Here is a 22,652-nt window from a genome sequence, read left to right on the forward strand (position 1 = left end):
ATAGGAGGAAGCAGGATAAATACTGGTACTTGTTTCATAGCACCGCGCCAGCAATTTTAATTGCATTGATCGGGACCTAAAAAATTGCGTCGATCGCATCGAATGTAATGGAATCAATGTAAAATGGTCCCTGAGACCCAATTTAACATTGGGACCAATGTAAAATACACCGTACACCCCAATTTTTATTGAATACCCCCCGTATGGGTCAAATGCCCCCCCATTGTTAACGCCACCCCAGTATTGACGCCAACCTGAAGCGTGGCGAGCGCAGCGAGCCTGTGAGGGGCAGCGGTACGCGTCTTCCGACCTTTTCACTATCCACATCGGCGTGGAGTTGATTGTATAAAGTGTGGCGAGCGCAGCGAGCCCCGCGAGGGGACGTGCATTACTTCACAGGTATTACGCGTCCCCTGGCGGGGCTCGCTGCGCTCGCCACGCTTCGGGCTCGGTGGTGTTAACAATGGGGGGCATTTCCCATACAATTAAAAATCGGGTCCATTGGGGCATTTTACATTGTTCCCTATGTAAAATCGCGTTGATCGCATCGATCTCATTGCATGCCATTATAATGGCATGCGATGGACGCGATCAACGCGATTTCAACATTGACAGCTAATTTAACATTGAGCCCTATGGACAGAGGGAGTGGCCGGAAGAGGAAGCCGCACGGACGCTCACCGGTGTGTCTCGTGCATGATCCTCTGTCCGGGGACCAGAGCTGGAGAGCGTTAGGACTTCAAAGCCCATACGCATAGCCACCGCCGGGCCGAATCACACCTCGGAGCCGGGCTCAAGACGGAGCTGCGGGTTGAGGTGAAACAGGTCGGAGGCGTACGGCTTCAAGGGCCGGAAACGGCGAAGCAGGACACAACGAGGCAGACACGACAGGACGCCAGTGCTGCACGCCGCTGAAGGGACTGGAGCTGAGAGAATTAGCAAGCGGGTCCAGAAGCTGCAGCTTACCGCTAAGCTGCGGGAGCCCGGAAGCTGACCCACAGTGTCGCACACGCCCCACAAAGAGACCCAGAGCCGGGGGGAGCCAGAGAACGGAGCAGTGAGTCTGTGACGGCGTCCTGCTGCAGATAGGATACGGTCCACTTCGGAGCCGGGCACTTGTCGCCGACAGGTGCTGCAGGCTGAGGTTGGACAAGCGGGAGAGAAGAAACAGCAGACGCTAAAGGAAGACGCCGTAGGATCTGACTGCTGGCCTGAACAGCCCTGGTGAGGCGGTGGGTGAGTGGAATACTTTTCTTGAGCAGATACCCGTACCCACAGGCAATTACGCACCCTCATAATATGGGCACCTGGCATTTTTAGGGACTACAGGTCCACAAACGCAGTCTGTATTAAGTAGCCACTAAGACCATATTAAAATTTGTATGATTAAAGGTCCCCTATCGGCTCTGAGGCAAGTTGGGGTCAAGGACCAGGCAGATAACAGTATCCTGAACCCATAACCCAACCCATAGAGAATAACTTAAAGGAGAACGGCCTGAGTTATAGCCAAAAAGAGGCTTCTGGGCAAGATACTTTGTCAGGCACTGGCTAAAATAAAGGGCAAAGGACTGTCTTAAAAGAACAGTAGAAATATTGCCCCTCGACTAGAAAGTAAAAGTGAAGATTTGGATAGCCCGCGAAAATGACCTTAATAAAGAGCAGATTGGTCATACAAGTCGGCATTATCAAATGCTAAGCCAGCTCCGAATGGATCAAGGGAAATAAGGAAGAGATACTAAAAGCTGCCTTAGATGGAAAGTTTATAAAAAGGGCAAGGAATAAAAGGAGATTATATCTTGAAGATTATTGTGGCCTTTAAAAAGGGAAAAAAGAAAGGGAAAAAAAAAGTCCAATAGGAATAAAAAAAATACAGGACAAGACCAAACAACATTCTTTAGTGCAAAGAAAAGTAAACAAATAAACCAACAACCAGCATCACCAGGGACTGTTCTGAGCCCGACAAACTCACTGTCCCGCTCAGACACATCCCAAGTGGTGGACATAGATCCATATGAATTACTGGTACAGAGAATAACTAATTCATTTAAAATGGAACTAAAAGCCGCAGTACAAGAACTAAAAACAGAACTTACATCATTAGGGACACGGATAGACACATTGGAACAAAAAACAGACGAGATCTGTAATTATCAGGACGTAATATCCCAAGAATTTGCAGAAATGAAAGGGGAAATCTCGCAAATAAGGGACCAAATGGAGGATCTTGAAAAAAGGTCAAGGAGGCAAAATCTACGCATCCGTAATGTCCCAGAATCAATAGACAATCAAGAATTACCAAAATATTTAAAAGGTCTATTCCGACAAATGCTACCTGAATGTAAGGAGGAGCATTTCCTTTTGGACAGAACACATAGAGCGCTGAGGGCGAGAACAGCGACAGACCAGCCACCGAGAGATATAATAACACGGATACATTATGATCATATTAAAACAAAAATTCTCGAAGCAAGCAGATTAACTCCTACAATTCAATATAAAGACTCATTGGTGCTGATTTTTCAGGATCTTGCTCCCATAACACTGAGAAAAAGAAGAGAGATGGGCCCAATTACTAAAATACTACGTGAACAAAAAATCCTATATAGATGGGGATTTCCTTTCTCACTACAATTTGCATATGAAGGGAAAAAGTACATCATAAGAAATCCGTCAACAGGACTAGAGACTCTTAAAAAAGTGGGACTTCTTACGGAGTCGCAAGCCATAAAATTGATGGAGACTTTGGGCCCCTCAGAATTTAGATTTCCACCACAGGCAGAATGGACCAAAAAAGGGACCTAAGACAAAAGATGAAAAACCGCTTTCTGGACGCTAGGGGTTCACTTCTCGTTTTATAAAATGCAATATTTTTTTTTTTTTTTTTATTATTATAATTTTTTTTAAAATTTTTTTTTTTTTTTTTATTTATTTATTTTTTTAAACTTTTTTTTTATTTATTTATTTTGGCCCTTCCCCCTTCCCCCTTTTGTGTGCCTCTCTCTCTCCTCTACCCCTTTTTCTCGTGTACGCCGCAAACGAGAAAACACAGGAGCGAGAAATAGAGAAAAGCACTTTCTCCTATGGGGGAAAAAATCATCGGAAACATTAGCACAATCTTATTGAAGATTGGATAATCACTTCCTCTTTTTTAAATCACAAGAAGAGGGAAGATGGAGGGGGGGGAGGGAGGAAAAGGAGAAAGAGAAGAGAGAACCTAAATGGTGTTTTCTTTAACCTACTTCTTCATAGGCAATAGATAGGTGGGTAGGGAGGGGGTGGGGGGTAGGGTGAGTGGGGGGGGGGAGGTAGGGGCAAGGGGGGGGGGGTAGTTGAGAAATTAGCACATTATGGAAAATCAATACGGAGGTGCAGGAAAATTTATTATTAAAATGGATGACAGAGAAATGAACTGCCATAGGAAGAAAGAAAATGTGTGCTTTATAGAAACTGTACGGTACTATAAGTGTGTGTTTTTTTTTTTATTAAGTATTTGTTGGTACCTAGCACCCCCTCACTAAAGATAATTGGGAATAGGAAAAAAGGGAGAAAACACTTAATTATACACAGTAGTGGAAAATATATATATATATATATATATATATATATATATATATAGTTTTTCTTTTTTATTTATTTCATATATTTTAGGCACTATTGAATGTTTTGAAACCCCCTGAGGAAAAACATAAACCTCAAGGGTTTCTCTTATTAAAGCACACTGCACAGATTGAAGGGAATTAAGAAAGGGAGGAATGTAGGAGCAACTAAGTAAATAGTTATGAGGTAATGGACTAAGGATAAGGTGGGCGGGGGGGGAGGGGGGTATTGGGGGGGGCGGAGGGTTGGAATGAAGGGAGGACTGTGTTTCTTCTCTAAGTTATTTTTTTATTTATTTTTGTATATAAAGAAGAAGTGAATTGTTATAAAACATAGAAGGTCGGCTGAGGATGCTGTTGTCTGCCGGGTCTTTGACCCTAAATTGCATCAGAGCCGAAGACTCTGGGTCGGGGACCAGGCAGATAACAGAGAAGGTTAATTAAGATTTTTAGAAGAGCGGTGAAACCCCTAGGAAGGAACGAGAAAGAGTAGAGAAAAATAAAATAAAGATGAAATAAAAGTAATTATAAGTGTATGGAAATTTTGTAGGAAAGTGATATGATCTTAAATATCTAACATACATGCCAATACAACTTAACAAGAATAGACCCAAAACTAAAATAAAGAAATAAAAGGGCAGCATAAGTATCTCTTTAAACAGCCCTTATCCCTTCCCTCCCTCCACAGCCGAAGTCACACCTTGAGGATTTTCCCTCTTCGAGGGTTACCTCCAAGAAAGGCGTGAAAACCCGTTAATTTAAAAACCTACGGGTATACTGAGATACCAAGATGTGCAGACGCACATCTTTTGTTATGTGTTTGTTCGTGATGTATTTAATTTATGTATTGTCGATTTTTTGTTACCCTCGTGTCTCCTTCCCCGGGTGTTTCCAAACTAAAACTACCCAATTAAACATACGTCTTATGAAGAGATTCTACCATCAAATGATCCCATGACGTTAAAAATAATGTCTTTAAACGTAAATGGTTTAAATTCGCCTCGTAAAAGAACGATGGCATTGCAGTTTTTTAAAAGGCAAAAAACTAATATTATATTACTACAGGAAACACATTTTAAAGAGCAACACCCAGGTATGGCCTCTCGGGAGTTCCCTAAAGCGTATTTCTCAACATTTGAAAAAAAAAGAAAAGGTACAGCAATATTACTTCACAAGTCATTGGTATATAAAGAAGAACACTCTTATTCAGACCCAAATGGGAGATTTAATATTTTGGTGATGCAGCTACCTCAGGGGTTCCTGACAGTGGCCTCAATATATGCCCCAAATATGGAGCAAAAAACCTTCCATGCAGATTTCTTTAAGCAACTTAACAAAATATCTAAAGGGAAGATAATTATAGGGGGCGATTTTAACGCAATCCCAGATTTGAAGTGGGACAGAGAATCAAATTCTACCCCTAGCCCAGTAACAGTTAAAGAATCAAAACGACTTAGAGAAACGATGACCTCAAACAATTTATATGACGCATGGAGGGTGTTATATCCAATAGAACGTTCATATACACACTACTCAATTCCGCACAAAACTTATTCCAGACTGGATCTGTTTCTGATAGACGCAAGCGTGACCTCAGACCTGGTCAAAGCTTGGGTTTCACAAGTGGTTTGGTCGGACCACGCGGCGGTATCGATAACGATACAGTCTGGAAATACAAGTCACCCAGAGTTTCGATGGAGACTTAACTCCTCCTTCCTATCAAAGGCAGACCACACTATGCAGATAGAGGGAATGCTGAAAGAATACTTTGAAATAAATAATACAGAAGATATGACACCTGCGATAATATGGGAAGCACATAAATCAGTAATCAGAGGTCAAATAATAAAACTGACCAGAGTTCAAAAAATAAAAGAAAACAAAATATGCAAAGACTTGGAGCAGGAGATAAATGAGCTAACAATGAAACATCAAAAAAATCCCAAACGCAGTATCTATAGTAAACTTTTGGCCCTAAAAAGTCAATTATATCAGATATACTCCGAAAAAGCAGCAAAAACCATGAAATGGCTCCAATATAAATTCTACGCTAAAGGAGATAAGGCTGATTCCCTTTTAGCATACCGTCTACGTAAACGAAAACATCGGGATCGGATACTAGTAATAAAAGATACACAAAACCAATTGATTTACGATCCAAAGGGAATGTCACGATGCTTTAGGGAGTTCTATCAGACCCTATATAATATCCCGGGGAATACGGAAGAAGGATTTAAGGGCCGATTGGACAATTTTTTAGCAACATGTAATATACCAAAACTGTCCGTTAATCAAAAGCAAATACTAGAGAGAGCAATCTCAATAGAGGAGATAGAAACAACAATTAGAACTCTAAAAAATGCCTCGGCCCCGGGACCAGATGGCTTTCCTGCCGTATACTATAAAAATTTTTATAAAATCTTATCCCCGAACTTAAAAAATCTTTTCGATTCAATATTAGAGGGCCAACCATTTGATAGGGCAACAACTGCAGCAGAAATTATAGTAATACCAAAACCAGATCGTGATCCCACATTATGCAGTAGTTACCGCCCAATATCACTATTAAACTCAGATTTAAAACTCTTTGCAAAAATTCTATCAAACCGCCTAGCTAAGGTTATCCCCTTATTGGTCCACCCAGACCAGGTAGGCTTCATACCTGCCAGACAAGCCTTCGAAAATATCAGACGGGTAATAGATACAATACAGTTTGTTAATAGCTCTAAGACACCAGCTATGATTATGAGCCTTGATGCCGAAAAGGCATTCGACAGAGTGTCTTGGGACTATATGAACCAAATATTAGAGAGATACGGAATAGGAGGGCGTTTTTTGATTGGAATTCAATCATTATACAAATCTTCAATGGCCTCAGTAATTATAAACGGTATCAAATCCCCTTCCTTTGAAATAAAAAACGGGACCAGACAGGGATGTCCCTTATCTCCCTTAATATTTGCTTTAATGATAGAACCCTTAGCAGCGAAAATAAGAAATGATAGGGAAATTGGGGGAATAAAAATTGGGACGGAGGACTACAAAATTGCAATGTATGCGGACGATTTTCTCCTCACTCTGTCGGAGCCAATGCCCTCCACGACAAAATTATGTGAGATACTGCATGAATTTAGCAAGGTGTCGAATTTCAAGATCAATGAGGCAAAAACTGAAGTCTTGGACTTTCATTTACCCGACTCGGTGAAAGAGGGGATATCAGCCGCATACGCACTTAAGTGGAAAAAGACACAACTGAAATACTTAGGAATTAATATTACAAAACAATATAATCAATTATATGAAGCCAATTATCCGAAACTGATAAATGAAGTTACAAGGGACCTTACGGGATGGTCCGGGCAGCACATTTCATGGACAGGTAGAGCAAATTCCCTGAAAATGAATGTACTGCCACGCTTCCTATATTTATTTCAAGCACTAGCAATAATGATTCCACCAATAATCTTCAAAAATTTACATAAAATGTTTTCAAAATTTCTATGGCTAGGAAAGAGACCAAGGGTTCGGTTAAAAACTCTGCAAGAGGGTACAAGAGAAGGAGGACTCGGAGTACCAAATCTGAAATTTTACTATTACGCAGTTCACATGGCCCAGGCGGTACTGTGGCATACAGACACGGCTAGACGTAGATGGGTCCAATTAGAATCGGAACTGCTACAAGTATACTCTATCTCAACATTACTGTGGTTACCTAAAAACCAAAGACCAATAAAAGCTAAAAACTCTGCAGTAATCTCATTTACATTAAATTTATGGGACAAGTTAAATAAAGGTTTTAAATGGTTATCCTCCCCTCCAGCATTAATACCCATGTGGGATAACCCACAATTTAAGGTTAGTAAAGATAGACAACTCTACAAAGACTGGGCAAAAACAGAAATATTATTTATAAACGATCTAGAGGTGGCTGAATATTTCCCTACATTTGCGGAGTTACAATTAAAATATAATTTCCCAAATAAATGCTTCTATCAATATCTGCAGATCCGCAGTTACTACACATAAGTTCAAAAAGATAGGGGTAAAACAAAACTAGAAGATCTGTGCCAGAAAAGGGTAAACTCTAATGGCCTAATCTCAATAATATATAAATTAATGCTAAATTATGGTAAGGAATTAAGAACACCGTATGAAACGGCCTGGGAGATAGATTTCGGAAAACAAATAAAGCCTGAGATATGGGATAAGATTAAACAAAACCTGATCTCGATTTCCCCTTCGATCCGATATAGGGAGAATGCTTATAAACTATACACGCGATGGTATTTGACACCCAGTAGACTAGCACATATTTACCCAGATGCCACAGATCAATGCTGGAGGGGATGTGGAGAAAGAGGTACCCTGATTCACATATTTTGGGAATGCCCTCGAATACGGGATACTTGGAAATATATACATAAACTAATAAAGCAAGTTACTGGCCTTTTTACACCAATGTTGCCAGAATTTATGCTACTCCCACAGAACATACCAGGGACCTCAAAACCGATTCAAAAACTCATATGGTTTATGACCAGTGCAGTCAAAATAAAAATAGCGACACACTGGAAAGCAGATACAAGTCCATCTAAGAATGCAATAAAGGAGGTAATTTGGGATTTATATCAAATGGAATTTTTAGCAAGTATAGTGGAAGAGAAATCAATAGCCTTCAGAGAAACCTGGACCCCATGGCTAACATACCATGCTTTACCGCCCTTATAAATAGGTCCGAGGTTAAATAAAACAAAAGTAGATACACTAAAACATGGAATAAAGAATCAAACATAGTAAATCAGAGAGAATGAAGCAATAAAACACTTCTTCCCTTCCCAAACCCTCTTTCCCCCCTTCTCTGCTAAGAATACCCCACGGTGGTGTGAGTAGAAAAATTTCCGTTACGGTCAACCCATGAACGTATATAATGTGTCCCCTCTTCCTTAAGATCCGGACATCTTATTTACGTGTCGGGAGTTGTTTAAACTTGGGCATACAAAGTAGACGACAATGTTCCAATCTTATAGGGTAGAACAGACCCGGGAAAGAGCCCCCCCCCTCCCCCCCCCCCCTTAATGTGTGTGTCTTTTTGTGTTTGTGTATGTACACGTATTTGTATGTCGGTATAGTCGCCTATATAGGAATGCAGATTAAGGAGTATAGATTTATGTAATTGGTCGTATTTGTATAAGGTTAACTGTTTCTAATACTCAGGGCAGTGTCGAAGGGAAATTTGAATAGTTATGTGAAAAAGGTTAAGATGTTATCCCTCTGACTTGTGATTGTCTGCTGTCAGTGATCCAATTTTGCATTTTATTTATTGTAATATATGAACACAGACTTGTTTTTCTATATGGCAAAAAAACTCAATAAAATATTATAAAAAAAAAACAAAACATTGAGCCCTATGGAAAATCGTGTTGATAATGGCATGCGATGGACGCGATCAACGCGATTTTTTCATTGCCGGCAATAAAGGGTCTAAATTGACAGAAAATCGCGTCCATCGCATACTTTAAGTTACCTTAACTTAAGGTATGCGATTAACCACGATGGGCGCCGTGCTAGGAAACAAGTACCGAAAAACTTTATACAAGACAAACTCCCGAGTACAATATAGTAATGAATATCTTTCCGTATTTCTAATGACTACTAGTTGGCTATCGACTTGTGCTTTCAATTCCCACCGGTGCCATTAAGAGACCTACTACATTCTGGACATTGCATTTACTGGCTCCTAAGGGAGGTTTTAGCAGTGACCTAGTGTCAGTTGTTAGGGATCTGCACTTACCATAACGTTGTAGGGCCGTGAACTCTCTGTCTCGCAGCATCACACACTCCTTCTGCACTGACCAGTTATCACTTTCATGTATTTGCTTTATTCCTCCTTTGGGATTTTCTATCACATCTTTTTTTTTTAAATGGTCAGAACAACGATGCAAGTAACATCTTACTGCAGATGCAAAGACTTAAGTTTCAATGGAGCAAATGAAAACTGACACTTAAATTGGTCTCTGTGGTTTCTTAATGACATGTTGTTGTGGCTATGAGCCTAGTGTCACTATACATTATGTGGCTCTTGTAATGCCACAAGGAATTAAGATGCTTAAGGAGTCAATATAAACAATCAGAGCAGCTTAATGACATTCTATTATATAATAGCTGCCTACATGAAAAATGATTTCAAACAGACTTAAATCTTAAAATGTGTGTGTGTGTGTATATATATATATATATATATATATATATAAACATCCATGTGTGTATGTTCCCTATGGACTCCAACACGGCGTGACCAATTTTGTATACATTTTCAGCCAATCTTCAGATTAGCCCAACGGTTGATCCTGTGAAGTTTTGTAGCGATCGGATCAACAGCAATTTTTTTTCCGCTTTTTTGCCAATTAATTGATCGTGCCACAAATGAGATTTCTTTCCCGCCGAACTTCTGTCAAATGCAACTGAATATTCAAGCCGTTGGCGACAAGGTATTACCAAATCTAGCAACCAACTCCAAAAATCCGGATTGGCTGTGTGTGAATGTGCAATTTTGGCACCAAAAAATGATGATGCCAACAAGCTCAATGAGCAAATTCAATTGAAACTGCCCGGCAAAACAGTCAAATACAAATCGATCGACACAGTAATGGACGAAGAACAAGCCGTCAATTAGCCAATTGAATTTTTTAAATTCATTGGAACCACCCGGAATGCCACCGCACATATTAACATTGAAGGTTGGATCACCGATGATGCTTATTCGCAACGTAAATGCACCAAAGTTTTGTAACGGAACCAGATTGACCATCGGCACTGTACCTATAGATATCTGCTAAAACTTCGTCACATGATGACGGACTGTTTACAGGTAGCTTATTTTGTGCTCACCCTATACTATCCCTACCTGGGCCCAGGTGGTTACGAGTCTTTTAGGTGTTGAATAGCAGGAGGCCTTTTTTCTATGCAGCAGAGGTTATTGCTGCCGCTGCCTGTGTATGCAGCGCTGACAGGATGCATAGCGGTACTTAGTCTTCTCGCGGCCGCCGCTGTGAGCTCCGGACGGTGCCGCCCGGCTGGTGACATCACTCCCCCGCCGACGATGTTCAAGGATGCTTCCCACTTTCGTTCTCCTTTGCCGAGTTCACACTCCAGTCCGCCAACACGTTTCATGTACCTAGTACACTTTATCAAGGATGACTGGATGTTTCCTGGTTTGCTTTTTTTATAGCTAAAAAACTTTATTGAGTTGTCTAAATTGACAGTATGAAAACAGGAAGTGGTCATCCGTTTTAACCCTGTCAATTTAGACAACTCAATAAAGTTTTTTAGCTGTAAAAAAGCAAACTAGGAAACATCCAGTTTCCAAACATGTGTTGGATCTAATTTGAACTATGCATTAAATAATCGACATATTAATTGCGTGTTTAAACCCCAGGCATATTAAATGCTGAAATGTGTGAACCTCTCTTTGGTTTCCTATGTAACTATGCATGATTTAGCTCATTAACAATAAATTGCATAGACCAAGGCATCCTAGAGCTATGCACTCTTTTCTGAATTTCATTATATGAAACAAGTGTTTCCCCCGAGTCCATCAACGTTGACAGAAAAAGACCAAAGAAGTCATTAATACTGGGCTGAAATGTCATAACAAGACTGAGATGTGGCCTGTTTCTGAAGGATCGGCTCCCCAGCAGGAAACCCAGCTATTCTGGAACAGAGCAAATGACACTGCTACCATTTCCCCGGAGTGATGTAGGCAATGGACCAACCACACTCACGTTTCACGTAATCCTTTAAGAATTAGTACAGTAACACAAGGCTGTTACATTGTACTTCATCCAGTACGATAATGTATTCGCAGTGTACAGCTGGGGATAGATTTGCAGAGATCAGTGAATTTGGAACTAAATCTAAAAAAATAAATAAAATGCTTATGTTAAATGGTTGCAGTATATAAGACGAGGAACAGGTTCTCCAACAAACTATCAACATCTACTCTATTCCTATATGAGAGTAATATATATCATCTCTGCTTGAAAGGGTCCCAAAGTGTCAACTTCTGTAGTGTAGGATGTGAGAATTAGAAAGTCAGAGATTTTGGGAGAGGTTTCCCATTTTTTTAAAGAGGCAAACAATTACACTGAAAAAAAAAAAAAACAGATTGATTTTGCCAGGTAAATGATTGCTGCTTTAATAAAAAGGAAGGACTCTCCCAAATCTCTCTCTTTCTGATTCTCACATCCTATTACATTTGGCCACCAGTGTGGGACAGGGTTCTCTATCACATTGGTGGGAGATCAAAGTGTTCACCCCTTCCTAGGTGTAAGCACCTGTGACTCATTTTCGTGCCAGTTGAATTAAAGGTTTCATATATTTTACACTGTATTTGGTCTTGAGGGGGTATAGATGCTCTGGAATGCCTGTTGCGTTGGGAGAAGTCCCAAGCTCCCCAGTATGAGTGAAATTCCCCAGGATTCCACAATGCTGCAAATAGCATCAATAATCCCCAATCCACTTAGTGAACACCAAGGACTCTATTTATGAATAGTATTCTGTAGGCAGTGGCCACTAACTTATGTCTTTGTGTATATAATTCTATAAATTCTCAAGCGAGAGAGGAAATATTTACTTTTGGGATTCGCACAAAATCCAGTGGTATCCTGGTCCCCGATAGAGTTCTACAAATCCCTCAGTAGGGCTTTTCACCAATCCCAGTCTGTTTTAGTAGAGCGCATGTGTGGGCAGGAGAGTACACTCATGTGCAATGAACTCAGACATTTGCCGCTGTATTAAGCGTGCATGAGCCAGTAAGGTCGCACAGGCCCAGTTAATACTTCTACTTGGTATTGTGATTGGTATTGTTCAAGTGGGAAAGTGAAATTGATCATGAGCAGAACCGCTGTTTCTCAGGATTGTGGATCGCATAACAAATGATATGTACAGTATGGTGCAGCTGAAAATCAGTGTCTAACAACTGTTTGTACTGAGATCACATGGTTGGAGAACCATATGATCCTGAGAATTCTAAACTATTTGATATATTTGCAAATAAAACAAAAAACACCTGACTTTGGGGGTTATTCTAATCCACTCTTTCTGACAAAATCCTTCTTAGACGGACAAAACCATGTGCACTGCAGGGGGGCAGATGTAACATGTGCAGAGAGAATTAGATTTGGGTGAGTTATTTTGTTTCTGTGCAGGGTAAATACTGACTGCTTTATTTTTACACTGCAATATAGATCTCACTTTGAAGTAAAACCCCACCCAAATCTAATTATCTCTGCACAAGCAACATCTGCCCCACCTGCAGTGCAGCATGGTTTTGCCCATCTAAGAAGGATTTTGTCAGAAAGAGTGGATTAGAATAAGGCCCTTTGTGTCTTAATGCAACATTATGGAAACATAGGCCTATCCAATTATCAGCAGAATTTATTGCATGGTGGAAAGCACTAGGTTTAAATTATTTAGCATTTTCCCCACACTGTAAACTCATGTGTATAACCCTTAAATTCTTCATTACATGCTCAACCCAATTGATTTCCTCACTCTCTAAAACCAGGAGGTGCATTTATCACAGATTTTTCCTCACAGCTCCTGGGGCTGCGAGGAAAAAATCCTTTTATGCGTGGGGATGCGGAACGCAATTGAATTGGTCCAGGCTGATGATTCGATATGCAGCATAGAAGGGATAGGGTAGAAAGAATTCCAGCAATGACCCCACTATAATCTGCTCTGTGATAGGATGGATGTTTCACTCACTTCTCTGAGGTGACTCAGAACGATAGAAAAAAAAAAAAAAGCTTCCTGCAGCTGTTGCGGCACATGACATACACTGAGCACACACTCGACAGATAAACATGTCAAAATTCATCTTCCTTTCCACTTATCTTTTTTAATATGCCTCTATTCTCAGCATAAGTTCACAGTGTCATTACGAATCCATTCTTTTAGAAAGAAAATATTGGGGAGAAGTACATGCAGGTGTGTTCGGGGACGAAACGTTCTGTTAATCTGGCCAGTGTCTATCGCTGTAATGATCAGAAATGCTGGCTTACTGCTGCTACTAATTAGTTCTGTCACTGAAACATTGTGGTTAAATAAAATCAGAAAACAAATATGGCTGCCTTCTAGTTTAGTCATATTGTACTTGAATCAGCTGCATGTCAGTCATACATGTATACAAAGCAGAAAGACAGTTGTGTGTGCAATCTTCTGTATCCAGCAAATAAAAGCAAGGGGATTTTGTCCATGTTAAGACAACCAGCGTTTTTTGCCCTTTTTAGCGATTTTCCCCTGGGTGGACGACTTTCAATAGCAGGATGGGTATGGCACGCCGTCCACCCTGACGTTCATCTGCTGGTGATACCAGCAGATGAGCGGCCTGGCCAGCGATGATGCGGGAGCGCGCATCAGAGCTCATCGCTGCGCTGTTCACACTGGGCAGCTTTCAGCTTAAAGTTGCCCAGTGTGTATAGGCCTAAAGAATTATAATTTATGTTCAATTCCATTTTCTATGTTGCTTTCTTTAATGTTTTGTTTGTTGCAAACTAATCTATGAGTACGGTCAAGCTGATACAAAATGTCAGTATATGTGCTAGTAAATTACTATGCTAATTATTTATGATAACAACTCTTATTTTGTGAAACATTAATGATGATACGTTATTTCTTTTTTTTTTTTATTATATTTTTATTGAAATAAAAGTAATATTGGTTCACAAGCAGTACAGTGGTTTTGACATTTGAGAGTATGGCAAAAAGAACACGAAATGGTACATGAATATAGTTTGAAATAAGAAAGAGAAAGGCACGTCAAGATCAACGAACACATCTACAGAACATATCCGTATACATTAAGTAACAGTCAAGTATTAAGTTATCATGGGGCATTGAGCTTATGTCTAGGAAAAAAACATAAAGTGCGGCTTTGCAATAGTTTGGGCATGAAGTATGATAGAGTCCGAATGATTGATATATCAGCAAAGCAGAGCAGCTTTCACATAAAGTAATCAGAAATAGAGGACCGGTATATCGAGCAATGGACTAGAGAGGAGGGTGTCCCCTTTCTAAAGTAGCTAAGTTATACCAAGTGGTGAGCTGAACTGCTTGTTTGACACAGTCTTTTTCATGGGTGGGAAGGGAGTGTACATATGGCAGCCAAGTAGTAAAATATTTTGACGCCATGGATTCCGTGTCAAGTAAACACTCAATCCAGTCCATCTGAAACAAGTATTTTAATCTCGGGAGCATGAGTTGCAGAGGTATGGTCTCGGAGTGAATCCACTGGGAAAGAATCGTTTTTTTGGTGGCAGCTGCAATTTTTGGCTAAAAGGCATTTATTGCCTCGAGTGAGGGGTGTGTGTGCATCTTATGGGTGAATGTTCCAGAGCGCCCAAGAGGGTGTCATGTTGAAAGGTATCTTTAGAACATTATTAATATAACCCTGAACCTCTAGCCAGTAGGACTGTATTGTGTCACAGGACCATAAGCAATGATAGATATCTGCCTCTGGGGATCCGCATTTAAAGCAGTCAGAGTTATCCGCTATACCCATCAAGAATCTAGATATGTAGTTATTTCTAATGGTTAATTACCAAACCGGTTTTCTTTTTTGGATATCCACTAACTTTGTATATATCACTGTTATGATTTATAGATTGTAATAACAAAACTGTACAAAATGTGCTGTATGTTTGTATAAACTGTTTTATTGTATATCATACAATGCCTTATAACACAGGTTCTCAAACTCGGTTCTCAGTCAGGACACCACACAGTGCATGTTTTGCAGGTCTCCTCACAGAATCGCAAGTGAAATAATTGGCTCCACCTGTGGATCTTTTAAAATGTGTCAATGAGTAATGAATGCACCTGTGCACCTAATGGGTGACCTGGAAAATGTGAACTGTGTGCGGTCCTGAGTACCCCAATATCTGCAAGTCCCCTACTCTAACATGTTTTACATCTGTATATGGAAATGTAGCAAAAAAACCTTCGGGCACCGTGATTTTTCATGTGAAAGAATGTAATAGAAAGTAACAGCATAAAAATGGGCACTTATCTATGTAAAAAGTACAAACACAGGGAAATATTCCAATACATTAGAGAAGATTCTGGGCTGATAAGAGATTAATTTTTTTTATGTTGAGTAATTTTTATTACAGACAATTTTTATAAACAGACAAAAGAAACAAAGCATTCACCCTATATACATATACCAGACATATAGGGAATACTTAACATTGCAAGTGGTGGACGTGGAAAAGCAGCAGTCATTTATGTTTTAAATCTTGAAATTTTCATATCTTTATCTTTATTCACTATATTTTAATATTTCACCTTTTATCGAGTATAAATAAAAGTTACATTTTATGTATTGTTATTTGCCTTTCAGTGCACCTACAAAAATACTTACCTTTTACTTTTTGTTGCTGAATCTGCCCGTACTTAAGTAGTAGGTAGCACCTCCCATTGGGAAATAATAAATATAAGGGACACTTTTCCCCTGAATGTACCCATAGACGTGGAGGTAGAAAATTCCAGTGTACACAAAAATCGTGAGACTGCTGCGGGAATCCTTTTGGTATGTAAAGTCCTAAGACTTGATAAGAGATGAATTTGATGGAAAAATAAACGGCTTTCTGTAGAGGTTTTTCTAAAAAAAAAAAAAGATTAAGAAAAAAGAAAAAAAAAGTTTTTAAAGATTTTTTTTTTAAATGACAGAGCCTTATTGGCTGTGAGCAGGCATTCCATACCTGGTGAGCGATATGGTACAGATCTTAAGGGCCAGTGAGAGAAGAGGGAGTGTGTGTGGATTTAGACAGGGAAAGATGGGTGAGAAGGAAGTTAGACAGGATTATGTTAAACTATTTCTGGTGGGAGACAATGAGTTTACCTGAAGCTGGAAGTTCTCTATACACGTTCCTTGATGAATCATGTGTTGTGTGCCCCCCAAATCCTGATCCGATGCGTGACCCCGCGGGTCGTTAGGTCACCGATCATCGCCGGACCATACACACTGGACAGCTTTGAGCTGAAAGCCACTCAAACATGTTTTGAGCGACTTTCAGCTCAAAGTCGCTCAGTTTGTATTGGCCTTAAGATGTGTGTGTGCACATGTGTGTAACAAATTTACAGTGGCCAGCATTCAGTAAAGCCGCTGCACCACTAGTGTGAAATCCCTCCTTGTGAATTAACGTGCTGGCTTTGCGAATGCATTGTGCGACTGTTAGCAGGAACGCATTTAGAACAAGTAGATGCTGTAAGATTTGCAAGAAGAACGTTTAATGATGAACATATAACTTGGATGACATGCTGCACTCTGGACTTGCTGCATCACCAGCTACTGCATAAAGATCAGTGAGAGAGAAACAGGAAGTACCTGAAAAACTTTATCAACAACTATCAGACATACACTGACAATATCTATCTATAAGCACAGTTGAGAACAGTGGTTGCTATAATAAACATACAGAAGTCTAACACCCCCACTCAACTACTGCTTCTCAAACAAGTCCCATTCTAGATCTGATATCCTCAAACTTTGGCCTTGGTACTGGCTTTGTCATAATATCAGCTAACATATTGTCAGTCTCACAATATTCAAGAAGAATTACATTTTGCTCCACTAGATCACGTAGAAAATGATGCTTCACATCAACATGTTTGGTTCTAGCATTTATCTTTTCACTGTTTGCAAGTTTTATACATCCCTGATTGTCCTCAAACAATACCATTGGTTTTGCTACTGACTCTCCAAAATCCTGTAGTAACTGACGTAACCAAACAACTTCTTGACTGGCATAAGCTGCTGAGATGTATTCCGCTTCTGTTGATGATAAGGCAACTGACATTTGCTTTTTGCTGGACCATGATATTAGGCTGTCTCCAACCTTGAATAGGTAGCCACTTGTTGACTTACGATCCTTGTAATCACCTGCCCAATCTGAATCCACATATCCTGTCAATTCAAGATTTCCTTTTTCTGACAATGTCAGGTTCAAGTCCTGTGTGTGTTTAAGGTACTGCATGACTCTCTTGATTGCATTCCAATCTCTTTGACGAGGTTTACTCACACGCCTACAAAAATGAGACATGGCAACTGAAATATCTGGCCTTGTAGTGGTTGCCACATATATAAGTGCCCCCACTGCTTGTCTGTATTGTTCATTATTGGGCAAGAGATCATCTTCTCCTTCCAGTTTGAGATAAGCTGCGTCCATTGGCGTAGTCACACCTTTAGCCTCTGACATTTTAAACTGATTAAGAATTTTTGTAATTTTAGCAGATTGATTGAGCAGAAAACTTCCATCTTCTTTCCGCTGTATCTGGATTCCTAGATAGTATGTCACCTCTCCCAGATCTTTAGTTTCAAAGTGTGAATTCAGAACTTCACTTAACTTTTTGATTTCTTCATTTTCTTCATGGGCAATAATCAAATCATCCACATACAAGAGTAGATACATCCACTTCCCATCTTCAAACTTGGAGTATAGGCATGAGTCTACCTTACTTCTTGTGAACATTTCGTTTAGTAAAACTTCATTTATTTTACTGTTCCATGCTCTAGCTGATTGTTTGAGACCATAGAGAGATTTTTGTAATTTGCAGACAAGATGCTCTTTGCCCTCTACTATATAACCTTCAGGCTGAGCCATGTACAATTCTTCTTCAATATCACCATTGAGAAAAGCAGTTTTAATGTCAAAATGCCTTACTTCCATATTTCTTAAAGCAGCTATGGCCATCAAGGTTCTGAAAGTACTCTGTTTCGCAACTGGTGCAAAAGTTGCATCATAATCTTCACCATATTTTTGAGTATAGCCCTTTGCTACTAATCTTGCTTTAAATCTGTGGACTTTACCTTCAGAGTCATATTTGGTTTTAAAAACCCATTTACATCCAACTGCATGTTTTCCTACAGGTAACTCTGTAAGTTCCCATGTCTGGAGCTGTTTAAGAGATTCCATTTCTTCATCAGCTGCTTTAATCCATTTTTCCTTTTTATTAGTGGGCAGTTTTTGCATGTCTTTCCAGGATTCTGGTTCAGGTTCTGGTGCTGTTCGTGCAAGATAAGATAGTCGCTTTGGTGGAATATTCTTATTACACCTTGTAGAACTCCTGACTAGAGGTAGAGGTAATCTTTCCTCTTCAGCAGTAACAGGATCACTTATAGCAACTTCAATATTATTTTCTTCTACTGACGGTGGTTGTTCTTCAAGCTGCACTGCCTGTGTCATTTCTTCAAATGTAAGATACACTGAGTTTTCATCAATTATAACGCTTCTACTTATTGTCACCTGGTTGGTTTCTTTATGTAGAATTCTGTATCCCTTTTGAGACTCACTGTAACCTACGAGCACTCCTTCCTCTGCTCGAGCATCCCATTTTGAGCGCTTTTCCTTTGGAACATGTACAAATGCTTTACTTCCAAATATTTTGATATGATGCAGGTCAGGCTTCTTTCCATTCCATAGTTCATATGGAGTCTTTTCAGTTGTTTTACCTAATAAACGATTTTGGAGATAACAGGCTGTCATGATTGCTTCTCCCCAGTAAGTTGCTGGCAAATCTGCATCAAAGAGCATGCTCCGCCCACTTTCACATAGTGTCCGATTCATTCTTTCAGCGACACCATTTTGCTCTGGATTATATGGTACCGTAGTCTGGAATGTAACTCCATGTCTTTTCAGAATGGTTTGTATTTTGCCACTCTTGTATTCTGTGCCATTATCTGCACGCATTATTTTTGGAAATCTTCCGAACTTGTTGTTTACTTGGGCAAGATATTCTTCAAGTTTTTCTGAGACTTCATCCTTACTTTGCAGCAGGTAAAGAGTTGTGAATTTGGAGTAATCATCAATGAATGTAAGAAAATATCTTTTCTGTCCTGGGGTCATATTTTTCATTGGTCCACATACATCTGTGTGAATTATATCCAGACAATTCTCAGCTCTACTATTACTTGCTTTTGGAAAAGGTTTTCTTGTCATTTTCCCTTTTAGGCAGCTGGTACACTTCATCATTTGTGTGCAAGGATCAATTTTGATACCATTTGCATGCTGTTCTTGGGCTAGTTTTCTTATTGCTGCTGGATTTCTGTGCCCTAGACGACGGTGCCATACATGGATGCAGTTAACATGCTCCTGCTTAGCGGTATTAACAACTTCTCTGCACTTTAACTGATATAGCTCATCTTTGATAGTTCCTTCTGCAAGAATGTGGCTTCCATTTGTAATAATACACTTGTCACCTTTAAATGTCACAATATGTCCTTGCTTGGCGAGCTTTTTCACTGATAGCAGGTTAGTGTCAAGATTGGGCACATACAGTACATTCTTCATAAATATTTTTCTGGTAAATGTTGGAGAGACTGGACAGTAAAGATAACCTTCCCCTATTCCTCCTGAAACCATGTATTGTCCATTAGCTGTAGCTATTCTTTCTGAATTACTTTGGTCCAACTGAGTAAAGAAATTTTTATCATTAGTCATATGACTTGTAGCTCCTGAGTCAATGCACCACGCATTTATCACTGATGTACCTCTGTTACTATGAAAGGCAAATTCAGCATTAGAAGTGTTTCCTGGCTCTTTTATAGCACATTTTGCTTCTTGCTTAGCATCTTGTTTCTTTAACTGATCCATTCTGGCTTTCCAAACTCTACAATCTGCCTTTAAGTGACCGGGTCTCTTGCATACAAAACATTCACGTGTTTCATGTCTCTGAGTGGATTTCTGAAAACAGTTCTGCACCTTTAATGCCGATTCTGCTAAGGATCCTTCATCCTTATTTGTGCTCTCAGTCTTGCGCTTATATTCATCCACAAGTTTGCCTTTCACATACTCTAATGTAAGTTCATCGTCTGGTCTGGCATCTAGCGCAGTTACAAGTGTCTCATAACTATCTGGGAGACCACTGAGTAGCAGGGCTGCTATATGAAAGTATTTTATTTCTTCTCCTATGCAACGCAGAAGCTCTACCATTTCTAGAGTACATCTTATATAATCCTGCATGTCCTGGCCTTTAAGCAGTTTAGACTGATACAGCTTTCTGATTAAATATAGCTTATTGCTTAAATTTGCTCTCTCGTGCACTTTCTGCAGCACATCCCACATATCTTTTGCACTGTCACAGTTACATATATGCACGATCTGATCATCATCTATACTGAGAGAGATTGTACTCTGGGCTTTCTGATCTCTCTCAGTCCATTCCTCTGTGACTGGGTTAGGTTTAGGTTCTTGTATGCATTTCCACGTACCTTCTCTTATAAGCAGCATCTTTACTTTGAATTTCCATGTCTGGTAATTCTGGTTAGTCAGATTCATCACTGTGAATTTGGCTGAGGCACTGTTAATGGCAGCCATGTCTCTTCTGGGTTCCGCCTTTCTGTTTGAGTACTTTTAACTCTTGTTACTTCTCTTTCTGCAGTCCTGGGCCCATAACCTGTTAGCAGGAACGCATTTAGAACAAGTAGATGCTGTAAGATTTGCAAGAAGAACGTTTAATGATGAACATATAACTTGGATGACATGCTGCACTCTGGACTTGCTGCATCACCAGCTACTGCATAAAGATCAGTGAGAGAGAAACAGGAAGTACCTGAAAAACTTTATCAACAACTATCAGACATACACTGACAATATCTATCTATAAGCACAGTTGAGAACAGTGGTTGCTATAATAAACATACAGAAGTCTAACAGCGACACTTGGAACAAGTCTTTGCAGACTCAGGGTAGCCAGAGACTTACTCAGCGGTGCAATGGAAACAGGCATATCCGGCCTGGAACTGATGATACACACCCTCCCCATTTACACCTAGCATTTTCCTAGGCACATCTGCGTGTTTCTTAGCACTCCAACTAAACGGACAGTTTCCATCCCCAGATAACTACTTCCTGTAAATGACATTGCGAACGGCTTGCTAATAAAAAAAGTAGTAGGAATGCATCACAGGATAGCTTCATGCATGCATATTTTTGGCTGTATGCATGTGCAGTGTATCAATGCATTGCTGTGTGAATTTGCGCCCATGCAATCAGGTCTGAACAACCCCCAATGTGCTTTTACTTATTGGATTTGTTAAATGTAAAGAATTGGTCCTTTATAACTTAGAGGGTAAGATTTAATAGGATGAGAGAGACAGAAAGTGAGAGATTTGGTAAAGCTGTGTACACACTCGGCGATATATCGCTGAGCGATATATCGCTCAGTATCCTGGTCGCTGATGAAAAAGAAACTGCCGGGGAAAGCCCGGCAGTGGAAATCAGCTGGTCGCAGGAGCATGCTCCTGCGACCAGCGATCACTACTGGGAAAAAATGGGAGCGCGCACCCGGTGATATAGTGCAGGTGCACACTCCCATTGCGGGCAATATGGTCACTCAGCGATCATATTGCCGGCGATATTTGCAAAAATCGCCCCCGTGTGTACACACTATAAGAAAGCTCCAGTTTTTTTAAAGCAGCAATCATTGATTTTGCCGTGTAAATTATTGCCGCTTTAAAAAGACTGGAGCTTTCTTACCAAATCTCTCACTTTCTGAATCTCTTATCCTATTAAATCTCACCCACTGTATGCAAGCAAACTTTTTTTTTAAATACTATTTTAGGATGAAGCTGTCGAGAAAACCTATAGTTTTTTTTCTTGACCCTGGTGTATGACCATTGGCCTGAAACTGCTTTCCACAACCTCACCGTTGCAGCAGATTTTGGCTATTCTGCACCCAGTTTTAAATCTTCTACACAGCTGTTTCAGTTAATGATTATGATTGGTATGAAGGCGAAGGATGCTCACACCTAATATTGATTTGATTTAGATTTCTCTTCCGTTAATTCACTTAGCATTTTTGTTAAGTAATAAAAATAAACTATTAAGCATTCTTACTTTACAGCATTTTTTCCACACCTGCCGAAAAGTTTTGCACAGTACTGTAAATAGATAAAAATTCGCAACACTATACAGTGCTACAGAGCAACAATGTTTTTTCCATTGTGGCTGCTCATACGTTTGGCAATGAGGTATGTAGTTGCTGCAGACCATCTTT

Source organism: Crinia signifera, chromosome 1 (assembly GCF_055691185.1).
Source record: "Crinia signifera chromosome 1, ASM5569118v1, whole genome shotgun sequence".
NCBI classification, from domain to species: Eukaryota; Metazoa; Chordata; class Amphibia; order Anura; family Myobatrachidae; genus Crinia; species Crinia signifera.